The 23,868-nt window shown below is 33.5% G+C and overlaps 1 protein-coding gene across 3 annotated transcripts in view; it reads right to left on the bottom strand.

Moving 5' to 3' along the window:
- The window catches only part of LOC149579821 (uncharacterized), a 47,976-nt gene extending 38,426 nt beyond the window's left edge, over window positions 1-9,550 (bottom strand). The window contains exon 1 of one of the 3 annotated variants that reach the window (XM_089787153.1): window positions 9,268-9,550. The gene's annotated coding sequence lies outside the window, so the exon portion shown is untranslated. Of the gene's footprint in view, window positions 1-8,196; window positions 8,649-9,267 lie in introns of those variants that run through there. The other 2 variants (XM_089787168.1, XM_089787163.1) reach the window with 2 other exon arrangements.
- Window positions 9,551-23,868: the final 14,318 nt, after the last annotated feature.

Genomic DNA, 23,868 nt, shown 5'->3' with positions numbered 1-23,868 from the left:
CATATTGCCAAGGTCTACCCAACAAAATATGACAACAATCCATGGGCATAATATCACACAAAACTTCATCAAAGTAATGTCCAATTTTGAACTTCACAAGGCATTGCTCACTTACCAATATTTTATGCTCATCTTTGATCGATGAAACATGATAAGGTTTGGGATGTTTCAGCCTCTGCAACTGCGACTTGGTAACCAGCTCTTCTGATGTCAGATTTGTAGAACTTTCACTGTCAATGATCACTTTGCAACATTTTCCAGCCATCTTACCTCTTGTCTTGAAAAGACTTCTCTTGAAAACAGGTTCCTCATCACTTCCCTTATTACATAAGGTTCTTCTCACCATCAGATTTTCTCCAGCCTCAGGTCCACTTGGTGAACCCTCATCATCTTCTTGAATCACAGCATTTATGTTACCTTGCCTACTTTTAGAGGATCTACATTCAAAAGATCTATGTCCCTCTTTACCACATCTGAAACAATTACCATGAAATCCACCTTTAGAATAGGAATTACCTCGTCCTCGGTAAGAATTAGTGCCTCCTTGATAAGAATTTCCACTTTTCCATTAGGTCTTGCCTTTGTCATCATTCTTCCATTCAAATTTTCTATTATCCTGCATAGAACTATCAGATCTGCCACTTTCTCCATGAGATCTACCTCTGCCTCTCTGGAATCTACCACCTCTACCTCTTTCTCTTTGTTCACACTTCTTTGTCAAGATCTCCTCAGCGCTCAAGGCATATTGATATGCTTCTTCTACACTTTCCAACTTCACAAAACTTATTTCATCTTGAATTCCAGATCTCAATCCATTAATGTACCTTGCAATTTTCTCAACATCATCATCCACATGTCCAGATCTAATGTCCAAACTGTAGAATTCCTCGGTATATTCTTTCACAGTCATGTCCTTTTGTTTCAAATTTTGCATCTTTCTCAACAGGCTAACTTGGTAATCAGCGGGGAGGAATTTGTTCTTTACCTTGTTCACCATCTTTGGCCAAGTTCTGATCTTCTCCTTTCCTCTCCTTTGTCTATCAATTTGCAAATGCTCCCACCATAGTGATGCATGACCTTTCAACCTAGTGACTGCAATCTTCACCTTTCTATTATCAGGAGTGTTTTCATACTCAAAGAACTTCTCCATATCAGAGATCCAATCCAACACGACATTGGTGTCCAATTTTCCATCATATGGAACAACTTCTACAACAGGTTTTGAATTGCCCTAGACAACACTCACAACAATCTTTCCTCATCTTGAACTTCTTTAGGTTCTGGATTATAGTTTGGTGTTGCTGCTTCATCATCACTTATATCATCAAGATGTGCTCCTCTCCTCTGGGCTATCTCCACAGCATCTAATCTGGCTGTAATTTGTCTCAACTGATCCAATATAGCATCATCGACATTTCTTCTACCAAGAACCATCTTTATAAATCAGTTCCTAGAAGATCGTAACCCTCTGCATGTTATAGGTCAAATCAGCAGATCTGCCACCCTACAACCAAATCCAAATCAAGGTTCTACATGATCCAATCTCCATAAGGACGAACCTCAAGCTCTGATACCAACTAACGCAGGCAAGGGATGAATAACTAGGGCCAAAGGCTCATCCAGCTATCCAAACCACCCTGCAAGAGTTAACACAACAGAACCAAACAAAAGGAACAACAACCAAAGGAGTAAGAAGAGAGAAATACTTTTATTGATTCATAAAACATCTTCATACATGCCCAGATGTAAGGCCTTGTAGGTTACAGTCAATTACAAATGCATTCACATTCAAAGATCCAACTAAAAATTCGCACGTTCAATTCTACTCTCAGAATTCCTCTTCTCAAAGATTTTCCTAACTCTAAGCTTAAGCACTCTTTATATACTTGCCAAAACGGTTTACAGATTATTCTAGAATATTACATAAGAGAAGGGCCGACCCAAAAACGGTCTAGACAAATCCCAAGAAAAGATCTTAACATAAATGTCGCAATCGAAAATAAATCTCACAAGTCGGCTCACAGAAATCACGTCCAAATGCTAACACTTGGCATACATGGGTAACTCGGCACATGAAGAAACACTCAGCATACACTGGGTAACTCGGCACATGAAGAGTCACTCGACATACACTGGGTAACTCGGCACATTAAGGACTGCCAGGCACATGAAGGAAGGACTGCTAGGCACATGAAAGAACTGATAGGCACCATCTTGCGAAATGAACAAAAATGAGCAGGATAACAAGGCAACCCAGGATGCTCCTGCACCACAAGGGCTTGGTATGAAAGAATTGTTAAGTACCTCGTCGGCTTAGGATTCTCCAAAAATGAAGCCAATCCAAATCTATATCATAAAAGGGATAAAGATGATATGGTAATTTTGATACTATATGGTGATGATTTACTAATAACAAATGATGGTCATTTCATAGATCAATGCAAGAGAGATCTAATTAGAGAATTCAAGATGAAAGATTTAAGACTCCTTCATTACTCCCTAAGACTAGAAGTAAGGCAGAATTCTTACAGCATCATACCTAATCAAGGGAGGTATACGTTAGATATCTTGAAGAGATTTGGGATGTTGAATTGCAAGTCTATGTCTTTTCCAATGGAGACTAATCTACATAAACTTAAAGAAGTAGTAGCATAATCAACTTCCATAGATTCTACTCTCTACAGACAGATGATTGGGTCCCTTATGTACTTGGTAAATACAAAACTTGATATTTGCTATGTTGTTAAAGCCTTAAGTCAGTTTATGTGTGAGCCAAAGGAGATTCACCTAGTTGCAATCAAACACATTATGAGATACTTACAAGGCACTCTTAACCTTGGGCTCAAATATCAAAAAGTTGACTTGGATTTACATGGATTCGCAAACAAAGATTGGGGTGGAAGGGTTAAGGATAGAAAAAGTACTTTCAGATGCTGATTCAATTTAGGATCAATAATGGGATCATGGATATGCAGAAAACAATCTTTAGTAGCCCAAAGTTACACAGAAGCCGAATACATTGCAGCAGCGATGGCCTCTCAGGAAGCAGTTTGGCTTGGAAGTTACTTATGGGACTACTTGGTCAAGCCATGAATCCTATGATTATTCATTGTGATAATCAAAGTTCCATCAAGCTTTCTATGAATCTAGTTTTTCATGACAGGTCCAAGCATATTGAAATTCCTTACCATTATGTACGAGATATGGTAGATAAGAATACTGTAAAATTAGAATACATTTGTACTGCAAATCAGACAACAGATATTCTTACCAAACCTCTCTCTCGAGTGAAGATAGATCACTTCAGGAAAAGATTTGGTATGGTTGAGTTGTAATTCATTTGTATTCTTTAAATCATTAATAAAATAATTTTATTGTCAAGCTATTGACTATTATGGGCTTCACCATTTGTACTCGTTATTTAAGAGGTGACGATCTCTTAGATAATGAACACTTGTACGAAAGACATTATAAGAGATGACAATCTCTTAGATAATGTACTGAAAAGCAGAGAACTACAGTCAGATCTAGATGAATTCAAGATCATTTGTGACAAAAGCATTTCTATGCCTATGAGTCACAACTTGGATAAAGGAAGAATTTATTCTCCAGACTTTATCCTCTGTTCTAGTAGATCATAACACAGGATCATGTTGTGATATAGGATTGCCAGTACCTATGAGTCACAACCTGGATAAAAGAAGAATTTAATCATTCTTCAATTTTTATCCTATGTATTGCATTCCATGCAATACGGTTATCACTAGTATCAGTGATAAGTCATATCACAGGTATAATAATATGACATAGTATCATGTGTTCAATGATATCACAAGATAAATAAGATTTAGATAGATATAGAGTATCATTCTATGCTTATTCATCAAAAATGATGATGTTAGATATGTTATCTCTCAGTATGATTATCAAGTTAAGAGGGAGTGTTAAAACCATAATTTTGATTCTTATACAGATCTGAATGTGCAGATCGCATAGACCTTATCTTGGTATATTACCTTATGATTGCCTTTAAATACATTGCTCCTTGAATAGGCATGATCGGCGATTTCATAGATGGGTGTGTGTTAGCATTTCCCTTAACTAATTTTAGTTATTCTTGTTTGCTAAACATTATCTCCCTTGACGCCAATTCTGAGAATTGTTTGGGCCAACCTAGATAGGGTCATGTCCCTTCAAGGGACATGCCCTTTGCTTAAATTATTTATACAAGGTGTGATTGTAGTTAAAGGACACACAAGAAATATAAGTCTGCTCCTTTATGCAATTCTGCCTATGCGAATTTATTGCAGAGATAAAACAAATATCAGAACAGCATTTAATATTCTGATAGCACCTCCTACATTCTGAAAATAAAGAAGATCAACTACAACAAGCATAGAAGGTATTATCTAAGTCTAATTTAGTAACAGAATTTTCAGAAACTTTAAATCCTGTAAATTAACTCCTAAATGAGTTTGACAGTCGAATAAAACTCTCATCTCTTTGCTGTTGTGGGACCAATACAGCATGCTGATTGACACCCTAAATTACTTCCAGTTTCTTGAATTATAATTCCCATTTCTGCAAACACTTAGCAATGGCTTCAGTCAGTTTTGAGTCAATTTTTCTTTTCCACTTTATTTTTGTCCATTGTGTCAACCCAACATCATCTTTCCCATCTCAAATTCCTTGTGTCCACCCAAAACCAAACATTTCTCACTTTTCCTTCTCAAATATTCACTCAGGCTTAGCATGCACATATCTTGATCCCACAAGGAGCTACTGCTTCTTGACCACATTTCAGTTACAGCTAGCACATGCTGAAGAAGCCTGTGTATAAATTTCCACCCAGATCAACTTTGTTACTGGTATCCACATTGAATATCTCTTTTTATCTCTTTTTTTCTTTAACCTATTTTAATCTTTTTTTTAAATTAAGTTGTCCATTTCAGATCAAATCGAGCAAGGCACCTCCGTTTGAGACATAACAACAGTGAGAAGATTACTAAGAAACATTTGAATAACAGTAACAGCTTTTCTTGATCTTATAGTATGCTATACATCTAACAAAGAATCACTCTTTGATATGATACAGTCAACAGATGCTCTCATCCTAAGGGTAATGATGGGCTGTCTCTAAGAAAAGCCTATTAAGAGAATATTGAAAGATCTCGAACCTGACAAGATATGTTCTACATAATACCTATTTTAATGCATGAATTTAGAAGCATCTATTTGTAAGGCTCTTCGAGGATGTATTTTGAAGCATTTTGACACAGCGTGACCAAGATATATGTGCTATATGTACTAAGCATCAAGCTTTCTGAACCAAAAAACAAAAAGATATGGACCAATGGAAGAAGTGGTTTCAAAACTAAAAAAAATCCTTCTTGTCTGATAGGGTTGCCATGCCACTCAAATTTATTTCATTGAACAAAAAAATGTCTAGTCATCTACCAACTAGTTGATCACTTGGGGATCAGAAATGTTGTTCATGCTCTTACTGATCATGCTTCAAATTTTATTGCATGCTTCAAATTTTCTTGCCATCAGAAGGCTTCCCGGACAACACCACTGACTGTATAAAATTTATATGGCTCATATCAACTATGAACAAGGCAAAAGCAATAATGACTGACAAACTCACAAGTATACACAGGTCCTCCACTTAATGAATAATATATTGAGACTGAAAGGAGCTTATTTGTCCTGCAATCGTATGCTTCACTACACATTCTATCTCCATGTAACTGACTATGATACAAAGATGCCATATAAGAGAATGATATCCACTAGAGGCAAACTAGACAATCATACCTGATTTATATTCAAAAATTTAGAATTTTATTTGATATAAATTGGTTACCATTATCAGAATAGCCCTAGCACTTGGTAGCAAAAATGTTGGCTTTCTCACCAGTGTGAATGAGTTAAACCTATGAGAACTGATCAATGTCTACAAGTGAACCATAGCACTCAAGCAGTTACAAAAAAGGCTGGCCACTGTAAAACCTAAAGCACATTCAATTTGTGTAGAAAAGTTTCATGTAGATAACAGTAATGACCAATAAGGAAGACCATGATGTACTTTTTGAATGAGCCTAACAAAAGTGAAACAGTTGATAAGCCAATGCCTCAGTATCAATTCTTAGGAGATTTAAATTGAAAGCAAATGGTCTAATAAAGGCTGAATCTTCACAAAGAAGAATTAATGAATCAATAACAGGAACAATGTCCATCAACTTCTTCCACTCAATACAACTTCAAGCATAGAACATCACCATTTACTTAAACACAATAATTTTGGTATCCAATTTAACTGAGTTATTTTGCTACCAAACTCATCTTTCTTGTGATATTAAAAAAACAATTGCATTCTACCCAAATATCATATATGTAATAATTTAAATGAGTTATTTTGCTACCAAATTCATCTTTCTTCTGATATTAAAAAAACATTTGCATTCTACCCAGCTATCATATATATAATAAGTGGGAAGCATGACCTCTTAGTAGATATCTTGTATGAGAAGCTCTTCGTAGGTTGGTTGTCAATATGTTAATACAGTGGCTTGTGCGAGGAGCTACCCTTTTTGTTACCTATGTGTATCAAACTATCTCTTATGAATCATTCTATTTCAATGTTAAAATATGCTTTTCAACAAATCAGGGAGGAAAATACTTTCTCAAAGGCTTGCAAGTGTCAGTGCAGTTGCTTTTTCTTGGTGTGCAGGTGCCCCACATTTCTATTTTTTAACTGTACTTGTGCAATTTGTGAATGCAAAAGGACTGCAAGCAATACTATAGTTTCAATCCCTCTTGATAACTCCTAAGAGTGATGAAACACACATATCAAAACTTTATAAATTGGCATTCTAAAACAAAAACAGCAACTTACTTGAATGCTTAAGCTGTAAATCAGGCTTTGTATCACACAGTATATTAGATTCTACAGCATTTTGAAGACTGACCCAAACAGAAACTTGTGGTGGCTATATGCCAATTCTAACCATCATGGGTCACCATTCACTGAAAGCGCCTTTGAATCAAACTTTCAAGAAAATAACAATTCACATTCATTACATGCTTAAGCAATATTTTTGCCCTCCACAACATCCTGTTCTTCCCTAAGAAATAAAGTGCACTGATATGTCATCCCTGAATGAGAAGAAGTAATCTTTCAAAGAGTTATGTTCAAAGTTTCAAACAAAGATTTACATTGATATTGAAATATGTTTACCTTTGCTTATAACAAAATGAGTGGATTCTCAAACAACTCACCTACAATGCCGTATTGACTAGATATAATGAACATAACCATAGTTCCATGAACAAACTATCTACAATGTGGGCATGTCTCCACATGACATATTCTAAATTTGTAATTGATGCCGCATTTACTTGGCATAATAAAAATACCTTTGTCATAAACAATTCATTGAATTGTCTAACAAAACAATTTCTTTACATAATTCTAATGATGCAACAAAGGCTCATTTCAGTTCATTAAGCAAATAAAGAAAGGAATTAAATTTAAGCCTCTTAATGCAAAGCGTGTGTTCGGTATAGCTGAAATAGGTGGTAATAGTTGTCAAAAGAAAATGCATAGAATGCACAATTAAGAAACACAAATAAAAAAATATTAGTCATGTCTAAAAAAATGGCCACAAAAAAAAAATGACCACAAAACAATCTACCAGTCTTAAAACAGGATTTTGAGTCTTTTGTCTAATATGAATGACAACCATGAGTATTGATACCAGAACTGCTAAACATATATGTCTGATGCAACTTCATATTTGTACAAACTATAGATCTCTTTTCAATTTCAATACAAGAAAACATGCTTGCTGAAGTTGTTCCAATAACTATTGTGCTTGCTCCTGCCATTAATACTGTACAGGGACTCTTTAAGATGATATACTCTATATTTAAACCATAAGAGCTTTCTCTTTTGCCTGAAATCAAAATGTGACTCTCTTCTATTGGCAGCTTTTCCACTCGTTGAAGGCATACAATCAACACCAACCAAAAAATGGCAGGTCTCTAACACATCAGTTACTCTTGACACTTTCTGCATTGAAACTGTATTCTCGTTGGTGCTTCGAGATTTAAAAGGATAATGAATACCATCTTTAAATTAAACAAAATTCTGATCAATGATTGAGCTCCAACTGCAATCCAAAATAATCTTACCCTTCTTTTGAGGTTATATTCTGTGCTAGTGAAATTTATCCCACTCCCAAGGCCACGAGTAGTCCTCAACCATTTCTCAACTGATATCAATCCCTCTTGACCTGTCAGATTTATTAAATCTATTTTGCAATGCAAGGAACACTGATAACAAGTCAAATCATGCCCACCTTTGCAACCACGTATGCCCATTCCTTCAACCAAATTTTTTGTACTAACGACTACCACAACTGCTCTTGGTGTCTTCTGTGGCAGTCCACGTGAATTTAAAGAAGCGTTCAGATTTTCCAATTATCAAACCATGACCTAAAAGTAACCACGCCAATCTCAATCTTCGTTGGGTGACATGCAATCCCAAAATTTATTCCACCTAATTGGTGCTCTCCTTCTACTTTGGATGATTCGAGGGGGAAAAAAATAACTCGCCACAGGTAATCTCAATCTGCTCGATGAATAGCCCCTTAAAGTTGCAGCAGCACTTCATTATTTAACAAACCAAAAAGAAACGTTGGGATTGATATGTGCCTGTACAAACACGTGAACTGCCAATACAAGAACGCCGTGCAATTTACGTCACTGATAAGTGATACATTACATTATATTTAAAGTTTCCGCAAAATGTCACCTCTAACCCACTTGACAAGAATGTCACCTCTAACCCACTTGACAAGAATGTTTTTTACAAAGTTCAACTAATATGCGTTCCTATTTACCTTAAATGTGTAAACCCCTCTCGTGGAAAAGAAAAAAACGGATACCAAAAAAACAACATTACTGGTAAAAACACAAACTAAAATTCAAACCGTTTTCATTAAAACAGAAACTTGTAACCCTCAAAGATCAGATCACTCAACAAAACAAACAAAAATAGCTCCACATAATATAAACACCCAAATAAGAGCAGTTTTGCGAGCTATGTCAAAATGACGCATAATATTCATACTTTGATGCAAACCCAAGATTAAAACCTCTGTTTTTGCATAGTTTTTCAGACCTTAAAAACCTAATGTTCACCATTTTCGACACCAAAAACTCCTTCAAATTTGTTAGAATGGGCAATAAGATTTCACATACCTCCGAATGCATTCAAAGAGCCGCCGATGACCAATCGCTCCGGAAGCCCGTCGAAAAAGGTAAAATTTGATCTGCAAAACCTTCACCTCCGAAGCGAAGAGCTCTGCGAAGGAGATTCTGGGAGGGGATAAAACGTTAAAAAAAAATTGAAAAGAAGAAAATTAACTGTAGCACGTGTTAAAAGCCACCATACTGGTGGGGCGACAACATGTACTTGTCTCTTCGGTATCAAGTTCGATCTGGTGAAATAATGTTTTTCCAAACTAAAATTTCATGTGTGGATAGGCACAATTACAATGTTTGTATTAAAAGTAGTCAAAACAAACGTCTGACTTTTTAACCATTAAAAAACAGTGGTAAAATAAAATTACCGTGTTTTGACCATCCAAAATAATTAGTTTGGAGGTCTTAACTAATTATAAATGGAGTACTAGTAGCACATTCAACATTATAGAATTACTAGTAGTTCCAAGTTTTTGTGCAACCTATAGATTTTTACAAATATTTTTTTAAACAATAATTTGATGTGCATAAATTAAATTAAAATTAATTTCTAATTTAAGTTAAATAAAATTTAATTATTTTAGTAAACTAAAATAAATATTATTTATTTATTTAAATTTATCATATACTTGTAAATTATCATCAAAAAAATAGTAATAGTAAAAAATAAACTAAAAACTTAATTATATTAAAGTGTGTCGGCTTAAATATAAATAAAATAATAATTTAAAAAAATTCCATCAAAAATTTATTATGAAAAATTAATATAAGAGATATAAAAATATATTTTAAAATAGCAACTCCTTCCACAAATATCTTATTAGCTAAACTAATTTAAAAATAAATTAAATTAATTTAAAAACTAAAACTTCAATCAATTTTAAAAACCAAAAATTAAATAAAAGTAAGAAAAACAAGAGTTAAATAGGAAAAAAGAGAGAGTTAAAATAAGAGATTTATTAAAAATTTAAAATTAAATTATAAATAATTTCTAATTAAAATAAAATAATATTAATTTTTTAAAAATAAACATCCAGTAATAACTAATAAGTTAAATAAATAAATTTAAAAATAAGAGTTAACAATAATAGCTAATTAAGTTAAATAAATAGAAATAATGTAACACATATCTTATTATTTTATTATTTTATAGTTATAATTTTTAAGTTATAAGGAAAAAAATTGTTAACTGTGTAGATGATAGTTTTTTTTTTTTTAATCAAAAAGTGGCATGGCACTTATATAATATATTTAGTAATAAACTAGTTCAAGGGCTCATCAGAGAAAGAACTAGCAAGAAAACTATGAATCATTGACGAAGTACAAAAGTGTTAAAAGCTGATATGTCATACCAGGCATACCTACAACAAAATACAATTTCTCTGCACTAAGCAAGAGTTCCCAAAATATGGTATATATCAATACTCAACAATGACCACTATCTAATTATGCCAATGAACCTCTCCTTCTGAAAGATTTAACTAAAAACAAGAGAGTATTGAACCTCCTGTCTAATTGGAGCATTTGTGAACCAAAAAAAACCATCCAAATCAAATTCTGGGAGATGAACCATTAAGACCAACTCTGTGCATTCCATTTATAGCAAAAAGATGAATTCTCATGCACAAAGAATGTGCAAACTAATAGCTGTGAGACGATCAATTATAGTACTAGTTTCTATTAAGCTTCATTCATCTTCTTTGTGTCCCAAATATGGCACTCTGCTAAGCATGGGAATTTCAAAAAAATAACTTCTGAATGGAAAGATTCAAATATGGAGCCTTCACAACCAAGATTAGCTAGACAATCAACTAGTTTATTGCCCTCCCTCAGAGTATGAGAGAAACAAGTAGCTTGAAAAGAATCAATTAAATCCCAACATTGTTGAAGGATATAGGCTAGTTTCCAGGTATGAGAAGATCGTGAGAGACAAGAGTTTATAATTACCTGAGAATCACCTTCAATATGGATGGTGGAAACATTACATCTCTTTGCCAAAATTAGACCTACCAATAGGGCTTGAGCTTCTGCAAGGTTGCTAGTACCAACTAGTAAAACATCTACTTTGATTGCAACTACTTCACCTTGTCAATTTCCAATACAAGCACCCAATCCTGACTTACCAAGGTTCCCATGAGAGCAACCATCAAAATCTAACTTTAGAAAATTTCTAGAGGGGGGAGACCATTTTACATGAAGTCGATCAGATTGATGATTAGAATTCCAATTTTCAGAGAAACCTGGAGGTAACTTAATTTGTTTCCACTATTTTAGAAGATGATAATCCCATGAAGATACTGAAATATTATTCATACAATTGAATATATTTGCATTTACTCTTTCTAAAATTGCATTCTCAATCCCATCTAGAATAGATTCTAGGTTTGATTTTCCATTACGAAAAATGATCTTGTTACGTTCCCACCAGATGACCCACACTTGTTGGAATGCACTTCCAAATACTAGCAAATAGAGATCTTGAAAGTAGAACTGGCCAAGATTGAAATAGGTCCCAAAGACTATTTGGCAAAGGCAAAGACATTTGAAGCTTGTTCAACACAAAAACCCAACACTGATAAGCAAAGGGACACTGGAGAAGGAGTGATCTGTAGATTCTAGCTCCTTGCTGCATAATTTGCAAATAAAAGATTCAGTAATACCTAGCCTAGACAACCGTTCGCTGGTGAGTATTCTTTTTCTAAGGGCTAGCCAAGCAAAACATCTAGCCTTGGGCAACACAATGGAGTTCCAACAAAAGGAAAAGGCTCTACACTTCCTGCTTGAATTATATGTCTATCGTAGACCATAATAACCTTCCTTGATTGAATAATCACCACCTTTGGTTGGGGCCCATATAACTATATCTTCCCTATTAGAAAGAAAAACAATTCTTTCAGCAAGAGAGTCCCTCAAGGAAAGGAGACTTGGCTGACTAAGAAGATGTGTTGGAGGTTCTTTCCAGAGAACCCTTCTTGAATGAATTTCAATAGCCAAAACATAGTCCCAAAAAGAGGAGCCCCACTCAGCTTTTAGGACTTGGCGTGCTTCATCCAACTTTTCTAGTCTATATAGAAGGGGAAATCCATTCCATGAGTCTTCCCAAAACTTTACTTTCTCTCCACTATGAATTTCCCAAGAAACATAATTACAAACAATATCCTTTGAAGACATCATAAAATTCCATATGGCTAAACCTAAAGGAGAATTAGACACAGTAAAAATTCTGGTAGGACTTGGAGAATCTAAATATTTTTCTTGCATGATGGAACACCATTTTGCATGAGGTTTTGTATACATTTTCCACACAAGCTTGCCCCCAAAAGCCTTATTTCTAGTAGCAATATCATGCAACCCCACAGCCCCAAATGCCTTACCATGAGACATTTCAAGCAAAGAAACAAGAGGAAGCTTCTTTTATCTGACAAATTTCCTTTCTATATAAAGTCTCTGATAATCTTTTGAATTTGCAAGATTATAGAAGTGCGAGCATTAAGAATTGATAAGTAATAGTTTGGGATGGCTATTAGGACAGCTTTAACTAGCAAAATATGGCCTAACAAAGATAACCATCTAGCTTTCCAAGTAGAGATCCTAGCCCTGATTCTGTCAATGATAGGAAGCCAAAAAGTTGTCTTGTTTGCCCCATAAAAAAAGGAATTCCAAGGTAAACAGATGGGAGATGATCCACCAGGAAACCCAAGGTTGAAGAAATCCTTTGAGCTACTGCATCATTAGTGTTGAAAATGAAAATTTTTGATTTGTTGGCATTGATTCTTTGACAAAAACTTTTGAATATAGATCCAAGACATATTTAATATGGTTAGCTTCCTTTACATTTGACGTACCAAAAAAAAGAGTATCATTAGCAAATAGGGAATGGGTAACTGTGATAGATGTACGAGGAATCAAAATTCCTTGCCATAAGCCCAATTGTGAACATCTATTGATGAATCTGTTGAAAGCATCAGCCATAAGGATAAATAAAGCTGGAGAAAGTGGATCACCCTGACGAATCCCTTGAGAAGAGGAGAAAAAACCAATTGACTCTCCATTAACAATGACTGAAAACCAGGCACCAAAAATACAATTTTTGATCCATCTGCACCACTTATCTGAAAAACCAAAATTGGAAATAACTTTAAAGAGGAATGACCATCTTACCCTATCATAAGCCTTCATCATGTCAAGCTTGATCACAAAACTAGACAACTGATGAGAATTGATAGAATGAAGAGTCTCATGTGCAACAACAACGCCTTCCCATGTTTCTCTTCCTAGTACGAAACCACCTTGATCTAAAGAAATGATATGAGGAATAAATTGCTGCAACCTCATGTATATAGCTTTAGTAATCAATTTATAAATCATGTTGCACAAAGAGATAGGCCTAAAGTCAGCAAAAGAGGCCGGTTGCTTAACTTTTGGAATAATAGCAATGTTAGTTGAATTAAAGCTCTTGATCATCTTGGCATTCCTTCTCGACTCTTCAACCACTGCTAATAAATTAGAACCAATAAAATCCCAACATTTTTGATAAAAAAGAGTTATAAATCCATCAAGGCCTAGGGCTTTGTCAAGTGGGAATGAAGATACCACTTTTTTAATTTCTTCCAATGTGAAAGGGGCAAGCAACATCCTATTGTGATCTGCTGTAATAAGAGGGGGAATACAACCAATAAAATCATTAATCAAATTGTCATCAATAGGATCCAAATGAGGGGGAGCCAAGAGATTTGAAAAAAAGTGAACACCTTCCTCCTTAATACCATTGTCATCTTCTATAAGATGACCAGATTCTGAGTGCTTAATTGAAAAAATAGTGTTAACTGCCCTTTTAACTCTAGCAGTTTCATGAAAAAAAATTGTGTTCTTATCGCCATCTCTTAACCATAGTTCACGAGACTTTTGTCTCCAATAAACCTCCTCCCTGTTGCAAAGCTCCTCCCATTCTTCTTTCAAGGATTTTTGCTCATGATATAAATCCGGACTAAGACCTTTTTGAATGATGACTGAATTTACCTTCTCAAGTTTTTCTGAGACATCTTGTTTTTGCTTGAACACATTTTTAAAACCCTTCACATTCCATTCCTTGATCATCCCTTTCATGTAATGAAGCTTTGTAGAGAACTGAAGCATCTTAGGATCCCTAAAGGTTGGAGCATTTATCCACCAATGTTTTAAAAGCATAATAAAATCAAGATGCCTGAACCACATATGTTCAAACTTAACAGAACTAGCCCGATTAAGACATTGCAATATGTTGTTCTTTGATATCAATAATTGGACTGGAAAATGATTTGATACAACAAAAGGTAAGATTTCAGATTTAAAACTAAAACTCAATAGCTTCCATTATTGTGAAAACAAGAACCTATCTAGTCTCTCAGCAATTTCTAAAAAACCAATACGTCGATTAGTCCATGTGTATAATCCATTATCAAGAAAAATATCACTTAAGTTATTATCTTCTACAAATGAAGAAAAATCTTGGATAGTTCTAATGGGCGGACAAATTTCCCCTTTCTTTTTAGACATTGATAGTAATGCATTGAAATCCCCACCCAATATAAAATTCATTTCTCTTTCTTTCTGGATAAGATTCGTTAGTACAGCCCAAAGGTTCCTCTTATCATTTGTAGATGTGGGACCATATATGTTGAAGATAAGGAATTTCAAATCAAACTGTTCAACTTTTAGCAACTACCAATTGGAATCTTGCCCAATAAGAATACCATGAATACTTTTAGCATTCCATAAAATTGCTAAAACCCTAGAGGCCCCATGCCCCTCTGCATGAACTGAAATCCAATTAGTCCATTTAGCCAATGTCTTATCAAAAACTTGTTTTGATAATTTAGTTTGTTGAAGAAGAATAATATCTACTTTTGTAGAATCTAGCAACTGCTTGATCCTACCTCTTTTGTCAGAGGCATTGATACCTCTAACATTCCACGTAATGATTTTCATTGCTGACAAGGAGAAGCTCTCATTCTCCTTGTCAATCTTTTGACTAATGAAAACTTATCATCGAGAGTGGATTGAATACCAGCATCCACTTCCAATAATGTCTTTGTAGATTTTGGCTTTCTACCTCTCTTTTTTGGAGTCTTCATCACTGCGATGACAACAATAGGGGATTGATCTAATGACAAATGAATTGAGAAGTCAAAATACCCTCTATCTGTGTTATTGCCATTTTGTTGAGAACTTTCTGATTCTTGACTAGTCAGATTCATAACATCTACATCATTTAATTCATTCAAAATGTGACCTTCTTCGGACAGATTAGCCGTCCTCATTTGAGATTCTACAAGCTCATTGATCTGACAATAATCTAAAGGAAGCTCCAATTTATTTATATCATTCAAGTGATGGGCTACTTCAAGATTAGTAGCTGCTAACAATTTAGGTTGGATGAGAGCATTCATCTGACAATTGTCAAATGATTTTGGATATAAGGAATCAATTGTCCCTTCCTGTACTTCATTGAGACCTAGGGGATTTTCCACATTCACCAGTTGAGTCCCATTTGGACAATTAGATTGATTAATAGACATTATGTCATCCGGGTGAATAATTTCCATTATAGAAACTCCTTCCTCAATTGCAATTTCATGAATCAAATCAGATGCAAAAGTTGTTGAGAGAGCTGTAGCTATTTTAAAAAGTTGATGCTAGGGGATCTTCTTACCTTTTAGATCACTGATAATGCATGAGAAATTCATAGGCTTGTTATGATAGGTGAGATCATGCACTATCATGTCCAGCAGCAGATCAGGGATTTCATCAAGTTCTAAATCGTTTGACCCCATCAATAGTAATGCTAGTAATGCAGACTTAGAGCTTGTGCTCATATTTATATCATTCCTCCAATAATTCTAGAAGAAGTACAATAATGGTAGGACTTGAATTAAGAAATTAAAATCATAAGTGGAAACAAAATCTTGTTGAAAAGGAACCACAGGCTAACTAAAAAGAACTTGATTGGAAGCCACTGGATTTTGTGAATGTGCTTGGAAGAGTTTTGCATTGGCCCATGCACATTTTAAGGGATTTGTGGAGTGATCACAACATATGTCTACATCTGGAATTTGATCTTGCAAACAATCTGATGTAAAGTGACCCAAAATATTTGAAAATGTGTCAACAATCTCTGGACTTTGAACCACAATGAGCTGACTCAAGGCACCCCACTTCGATCTAATCGTGACACCCGTTGGTTTGGGCTTAGACATGTTAAGTAACAAACAAACTTGAACATCTCTTTGAAGATTTTCATAGGGGATCAAATCATGCTTGATAAAAATTCCAATCTGATTAGCTATAATTTCAATAATGTTGGGATCCTTGTACTCCAATGGTAAAACAGGTAGGCAAATCCAAAACAATGTGAATTGGGGTAGAGTATCATTAGGTTTGAAATTTGGTATCCATGAAATGGTGAATAAATCTTTCCCTTTACAAAACCAACCCTTATATTTATGTACAGAATCCCTAGATGCCTTTGAATCAAATAAAACTATAAAGTAATTACACTGTGAATCAATGAAAAAAACTTCCTTGACTCCCTGCCAGATAGATCTAGCCCAGTCCAAAATAATGAATAATGATAGTAGGTTAGGGCCAAACATACCTATTAATGCAGTGTCTTTAAGGAGATCAATATGCACCTCAAGGTAATGATCAAGAAAGATTACAGATGGATATGAAGGCTTCATGGGGGAAGCATCGATATGATCTAATCTAGATTCCTTCTTTCTCCATTCAAATCTGCAATCCTTGCCCAAACTAGTGTTTGGATAATATTTATCATGCTCATGACTATGTTGATTTCCCTTAAAGGAAGCAGAATTACCTATAACCTTAGATCTGTGCCATGGCATCTTAGAAGAATCCAACCCTTGCTGCTTTGTTGGAATGCGTACTTGCCTTTTCCTTCCAGTGGGGATATTATTTGGAAAAGTTAGAAACTTAGGTGTTGCAATAGATCTGTTATTAGGAGATGAAATGAATGATGGCAGCCATTCTGCATGAATTGATTTGGGTGAATGACGATCAGGCAATGATTTGGATGAAGAACCTGAAGCTTGGGAATCTTTGCAAATATCGAAGATCTCTGTCCTCTTAAAACGATTAAAATTTACATTTGATAGAGGCTGCTGGTGGAACCTATCCCCCCGATGATTCATCCAAGCCCGTGTAAATCTACCTCCTCTATTGCCTCTATTAAGCCCATGCCCTCCTCTGCTATGAAATCTCACTCCTCGCATCTTGGTCCACTGAGAATCACTCACAATTGATTTTTACGATTTTGAGAAAGCTCGAGGAAGAGATTTAGAAGAAAAATGCCAAGCAAGCCAAAGGTTCATCGAATGAAATATGCAATCCAAAAGCTATGAACGCTGTACTGAGAGCTTGTGGAAGCTGAACCTGTCGGCTATCTGTAGAAAACATGTTACCCTAAATTTAAACTGATCAAAGTCCTCCTCTGCGACTATTAGGGTTATTCAGCACAGTAACATCCACATTGGCTTTATTTACTCATAATAGTAGACTGCTATGCAAGCTTAGACCCACTCATAGTTGATGTGAATAATGTCGGCATCAGGATCAATGATATTAGCGAAGGCATTGTAGCAACTAACACCAATAACACGTAGGCTTAGGGTACATAGGCCCTAGCCTCGCAAGACGCCATTCCCTCGCTCTTTTTTTCGACTTATGAGGATGATTCTTGGATAATTCTTTTCCAGTAGCCAAGACACTATGTAGATGATAGTTAACTAAATTAATAAATATAAAAAGCAAGAGTTAAAAGTGGAATGAAATAAAAATCGGTCGAAAAATTATTAATGGCACAGGGTGACAATATACCGGTGAAAGGCTGACAATTTTTCGATCAAAAAGGTAATTTTACGAGAGTAAAGTTCTCACATATAGCTTATCGGTTAAACTAATTTATATATATTTTATATATAATAAGTCAAGAGATGTCTTTCTAAGGCGTGAAATAATTTATGATCTATAATAAGTCAAGAGGCATGAAATAATTTATGAAAACAGGCACCTCTAAAAGGATATATGTGGGATTATTATCTGTATATAAAATATATAAAAACTAGTAGCACGACAACACAAAAATGAAAGACATTGTTATAGTTAATATACTAGAGTAAATTATAACTATTAAATATACAATATTTTATAAAATATTGCATATTTTATATGTCCACTTCAAAAATATGATTAATATAATAGATTCCCTTTTTTTTAAATGTGTCACTATATATATATATATGATAATTAAAATGATCAAAATACATCTCTTTATTCAAGTAACTAAAATTAAATTTAGGATTGAAAGGTTTGTATTTGCATTAGCATAAGTTTTATCCTTATCATTAGATTATAATTAGATATAGAACAAAAGTCACAGTGGGTCTCTCTCTCTCTCTCTCTCTCTCTCTCTCTCTCTCTCTATATATATATATATATATCTGTGAGTGTGTGTATACATATATGTACACATACGTATATGTACATATAGGTATATGTACATCTATGTATATATGTGTGTGTATATATATATATACATACATATATCTAGATATATATGTGTATATACATTTATATGTAGATGTATATCTAGATAAATATGTATATATATACATACATTTATATGTAGATATATATGTATGCATTTGTGTATATATGAATATATACATGTATACACACATGTATATGCATATACATACATATAGATATATGTATCACTATATATACGTGTGTGTACAAACACACACATGTGTATAAATTTTATTTTATTTGCATTGTTTGTGTATGTACGTAGGGAAGTTGAGAGTTCAAGAGTTATCGAGGTTTTAATTTTAATAATATATAGTTTATTTATCAATTATGAAATCAAAGCTTTGAGGATCTCTCTCTCTCTCTCTCTCACACACACACACACACATCCAATTTTATCAATCTCTTGCATGTCCTCTCTCTCTCTCTCTCTCTCTCTCACACACACACACACACACACACACACACACACACACACACACATCCAATTTTATCAATCTCTTGCATGTCCTCTCTCTCTCTCTCTCTCTCTCTCACACACACACACACACACACACACACACACACACACACACACACACACACATCTAATTTTATCAATCTCTTGCATGTCCTCTCTCTCTCTCTCTCTCTCTCTCTCTCTCTCTCTCTCTCTCTCTCTCTCTCTCTCTCTCTCCATCTATAGTTTGTGACTTTTTAACCATCAAAAAATAGCGGTAAAATAAAATTATGTGTTTTGACCATCCAAAAAAATAGTTTGGAGGTCTTAACAAATCATAAATGGAGTATTACTAGCACATTTAACACTATAGAATCACTTGTGTGTGTGTGTGTGTATGCGTGCACATGTGTCTATAAGTCAAGAGATATCTTTGTAAGGCATTTATTACATTGAGACAATTTATGAAAATAGGCACCTCGAGAATGATATTTCTTTAATTATTTTTTATGTATAAACTAGCAGTCGCATGCTTTTATACATGCAACGAGTGTGCCAATAGTAGATGAGATTTAAGAGAAAAACGTAGATTGAGCATTCAATAATGTAAATATAAGTTTTTTTTAAAATGAAAATACAAAAATAAAAAGTTGAAGATTAAAACATAGATATAAAATTTACAATATTTAGGAAATTTAAATATTACTAAAGAAATGTAAATAATTTCAATATTTTACAATTAAATTTAATTTATCGAATTTGAAAAAAAATATCATTTAAAAAATAAAATAAAAAAAATTATTACGAAAAATTAATAAGAGAAATACAAAAAAAAAAATGAAAAATAGCAACATCTCTAACAAATATTCTATTGACTAAATAAATTATAGAATCTAAAAAGCAATATTTAAAGAAAAAACTAAACTAATATAAAATAAATAAATTTAATGTAATTTAAAAACTAAAACCTAAATCAATTTAAAAAATCAAAAGTTTAATAAATAGAAATCACAACATAATCTAACGTGGAGATCACAAGTACATATTTTTTAAATAAATAAGAAAAGAAAAACAATAGTTAAAAGTGGATATTCAAATTATAATCTTATGTGAACAAATTAGATTATTAATAATTTTTAATTTAAATAACATAATATTTACGAAAATCTTTTCAATAGATTAATAAATATTATTTATTTAAATTAAATTTATCAAATATGGAAAAAATAATCATTAAAAAAAACCCATCAAAAACTCTATTATGAAAAATATATAAGAGAAATACAAAAAAATAATATGTCTAATAAATATTCTATTGACTAAATAAATTAAAGAAACTAAAAAATAATATTTAAAGAAAAAATTAAACTAATATAAAATAAATTAAAATATTTAAAAACTAAAATCTAAATCAATTTAAAAAATCAAAAGTTAACTGAATAGACCAAAACATGAGCTTATGTGGATATCACAAATAATAAATAGAAAAAGAAAAACAATAGTTAAAAGTGGAGATAACAACTAATAAATATCAAAACAAGAGTTAAAAGTGGATGGAGATAAAAACTGACCCGTAAATAATTAACAGGAAGGATTTTCAATTTTTCGGCCAAACTCTTGCAAATTTTCTGTCAAAAACTTAATTTTCGAGAACAAAGTTCCCACAAATAGCCTATCGGCTAAAAAAAAAAAATTATATATATATATATATATATATATATATAAGCTAGTACATGGACGACACAAGAATGAAAAACATTAGTATAATTAATCTACTGGAGTAAATTATAATTATTAAATATTATATATTTTATATGTTCATTTCAAAAATATGTTTAATGCAATAGATTCCCTTTAAAAAAATGCGTGACACTATGTGTGTGTGTGTGTGTGTGTGCGTGCGTGTGTGTGTGTGTGCGTGCACACACGCGTGTGAGATCAAAATATATGTTTTTATTCATGTAAATAAAATTATATTTGGGATTGAAAGGTTTGCATTTGCATTAGCATAAGTTTTATTCTTATCATTAGATTATAATTTGAAATAGAACAAAAGTCGTACTAGTACTACACACACACACACACACATCTAGATATATATGGTATATGTGTGTGTGTGTGTGTGTGTGTGTGTGTGTGTGTGTGTGATGTGTGTGATGTGTGTATATCTAGATATATATGGTGTGTGTGTGTGTGTGTGTGTGTGTGTGTGTGTGTGTGTGTGTGTGTACATAAGTATGTATGCTTGTGTTCATACATACATACATACATACATACATACATACATACATATATATATATATATATATATAAATATATATTATGTATGTATATGTATATACGTATCATTATATGTGTGTGTGTACATACATATATACATAAGGAAGCTGAGAGTAGAGAGTTATCAAGGTTTTAATTTTAATAATATATAGTTTATTTATCAATTATGAAATCAAAGCCTTGAGACTCTCTCTCTCTCTCTCGTCCAATTGTATCGATCTCTCACATGTCCCCTTGAGATGTATTTATAGGAGGGGACATGTGAGAGATTGATACAATTGGACGAGAGAGAGAGAGAGAGAGAGAGAGAGAGAGAGAGAGAGAGAGAGAGAGAGGGGGGGGGGGGGAGGGGGGAGCAGAGAGAGTCTCAAGCCTTTGATTTCATAATTGATAAATAAACTATATATTATTAAAATTAAAACCTTGATAACTCTCAAACTCTCAACTTCCTTATGTATATATGTATGTATATATACATACACCCACATATTATATATATGTGTATATATAATGATATGTATATTTACGTATATATGTATAAGTGTGTGTATATATGTATATGATCAAAATATATGTTTTTATTCAAGTAAATAAAATTAAATTCGGGATTGAAAGGTTTGCATTTGCATTAGCATAAGTTTTATCCTTATCATTAGATTATGATTTGAAATAGAACAAAAGTCGTACTGGGGCTACACACACACACACACACACACATCTACCTATACATCTACATATAAATGTATATATATACACCATATATATCTAGATATGTGTGTGTGTGTGTGTGTGTATACATATATATGTATACACACACACACACACACACACACACACACATATCTAGATATATATGGTGTATATATATACATTTATATGTAGATGTATAGGTAGATGTGTGTGTGTGTGTGTGTAGCCCCAGTACGACTTTTGTTCTATTTCAAATCATAATCTAATGATAAGGATAAAACTTATGCTAATGCAAATGCAAACCTTTCAATCCCGAATTTAATTTTATTTACTTGAATAAAAACATATATTTTGATCATATACATATATACACACACTTATACATATATACGTAAATATACATATCATTATATATACACACATATATAATATGTGGGTGTATGTATATATACATACATATATACATAAGGAAGTTGAGAGTTAGAGAGTTATCAAGGTTTTAATTTTAATAATATATAGTTTATCTATCAATTATGAAATCAAAGCCTTGAGACTCTCTCTCTCTCTCTCTCTCTCTCTCTCTCTCTCTCTCTCTCTCTCTCTCTCTCTCTCTCTCTCTCTCTCGTCCAATTGTATCGATCTCTCACATGTCCCCTCCTGTAAATACATCTCTCTGTGTTCTACTCTTCCTCTCCCCATTACTATCTCCATCTATTTTAGGCATGAATGATCGTCTTTCTAGATTCCCCTCATTTCTCCCCACTCCCCCTCCTACCTTTCTCTCATCTCCCTCCCCCTCCATCTCCATGGCATGTATCTCACCCTCTCTCCCTTATCTCATTCTCTTTCTATCATGTCCCCTCCTATTATTACATCCTACTCTCTACAACACATATATATTTATCTCTCACCCTCTCTCACAATGTCTACTTTATTTTTCACCCCCTTGTCTAACTGTCTCTCGCACATGTCCTCTCTCTCTCTCTCTCTCTCTCTCTCTCTCTCTCTCTCTCTCTCTCTCACACACACACACACACACACACACACATCCCTGATCCCTCCCTTCTTTTTTCATTTCCATCTATTTTGAACCTTTTTATCTTCTTCTCTATTTGTCTCATCTATCCCCCTCCCCCTTTTTATTGAAATTTTTTTCCCTTTAATGATTTTAATTGATTTTTGGACTTTATTCCCAAACTTAGGAAAAAATAGCCCACACTAACAAATGAGTTCCATAGATAGTGAAATCTCTGTATTTAACAGGTACAACTTCATGACTTGAAAGATTTTACAATTCGATCCTATTTTAAAAGAACGATTCTAAAATCACTTTTAACCCCAAAGCATAAGACATATCACTCAGTTCATAATGATGAAAATAATGTGCAAAATGAAAATTAATTCAAATCTCACAACAATGGTTAGCCACACGATTAATTATTATCGTGAAATAATTTTAAGATATAAAAAAATACGTAGACTACTCTATTATTTCGAATACCGGATTAATACACAATGCAAAAGGAGAACCCACTTCATATAACACTTATTCTCGTATAACAATAAATGATATGTTTTGATAAACCATTATATTTAATAACAAT

Source organism: Cupressus sempervirens, chromosome 1 (genome assembly GCF_028749045.1).
Source record: "Cupressus sempervirens isolate cs-2001-9-10 chromosome 1, ASM2874904v1, whole genome shotgun sequence".
NCBI classification, from domain to species: Eukaryota; Viridiplantae; Streptophyta; class Pinopsida; order Cupressales; family Cupressaceae; genus Cupressus; species Cupressus sempervirens.
The sequence above is the reverse complement of the archived record's forward strand: the minus strand, read 5'-3'. Positions and strand labels throughout refer to the sequence as shown.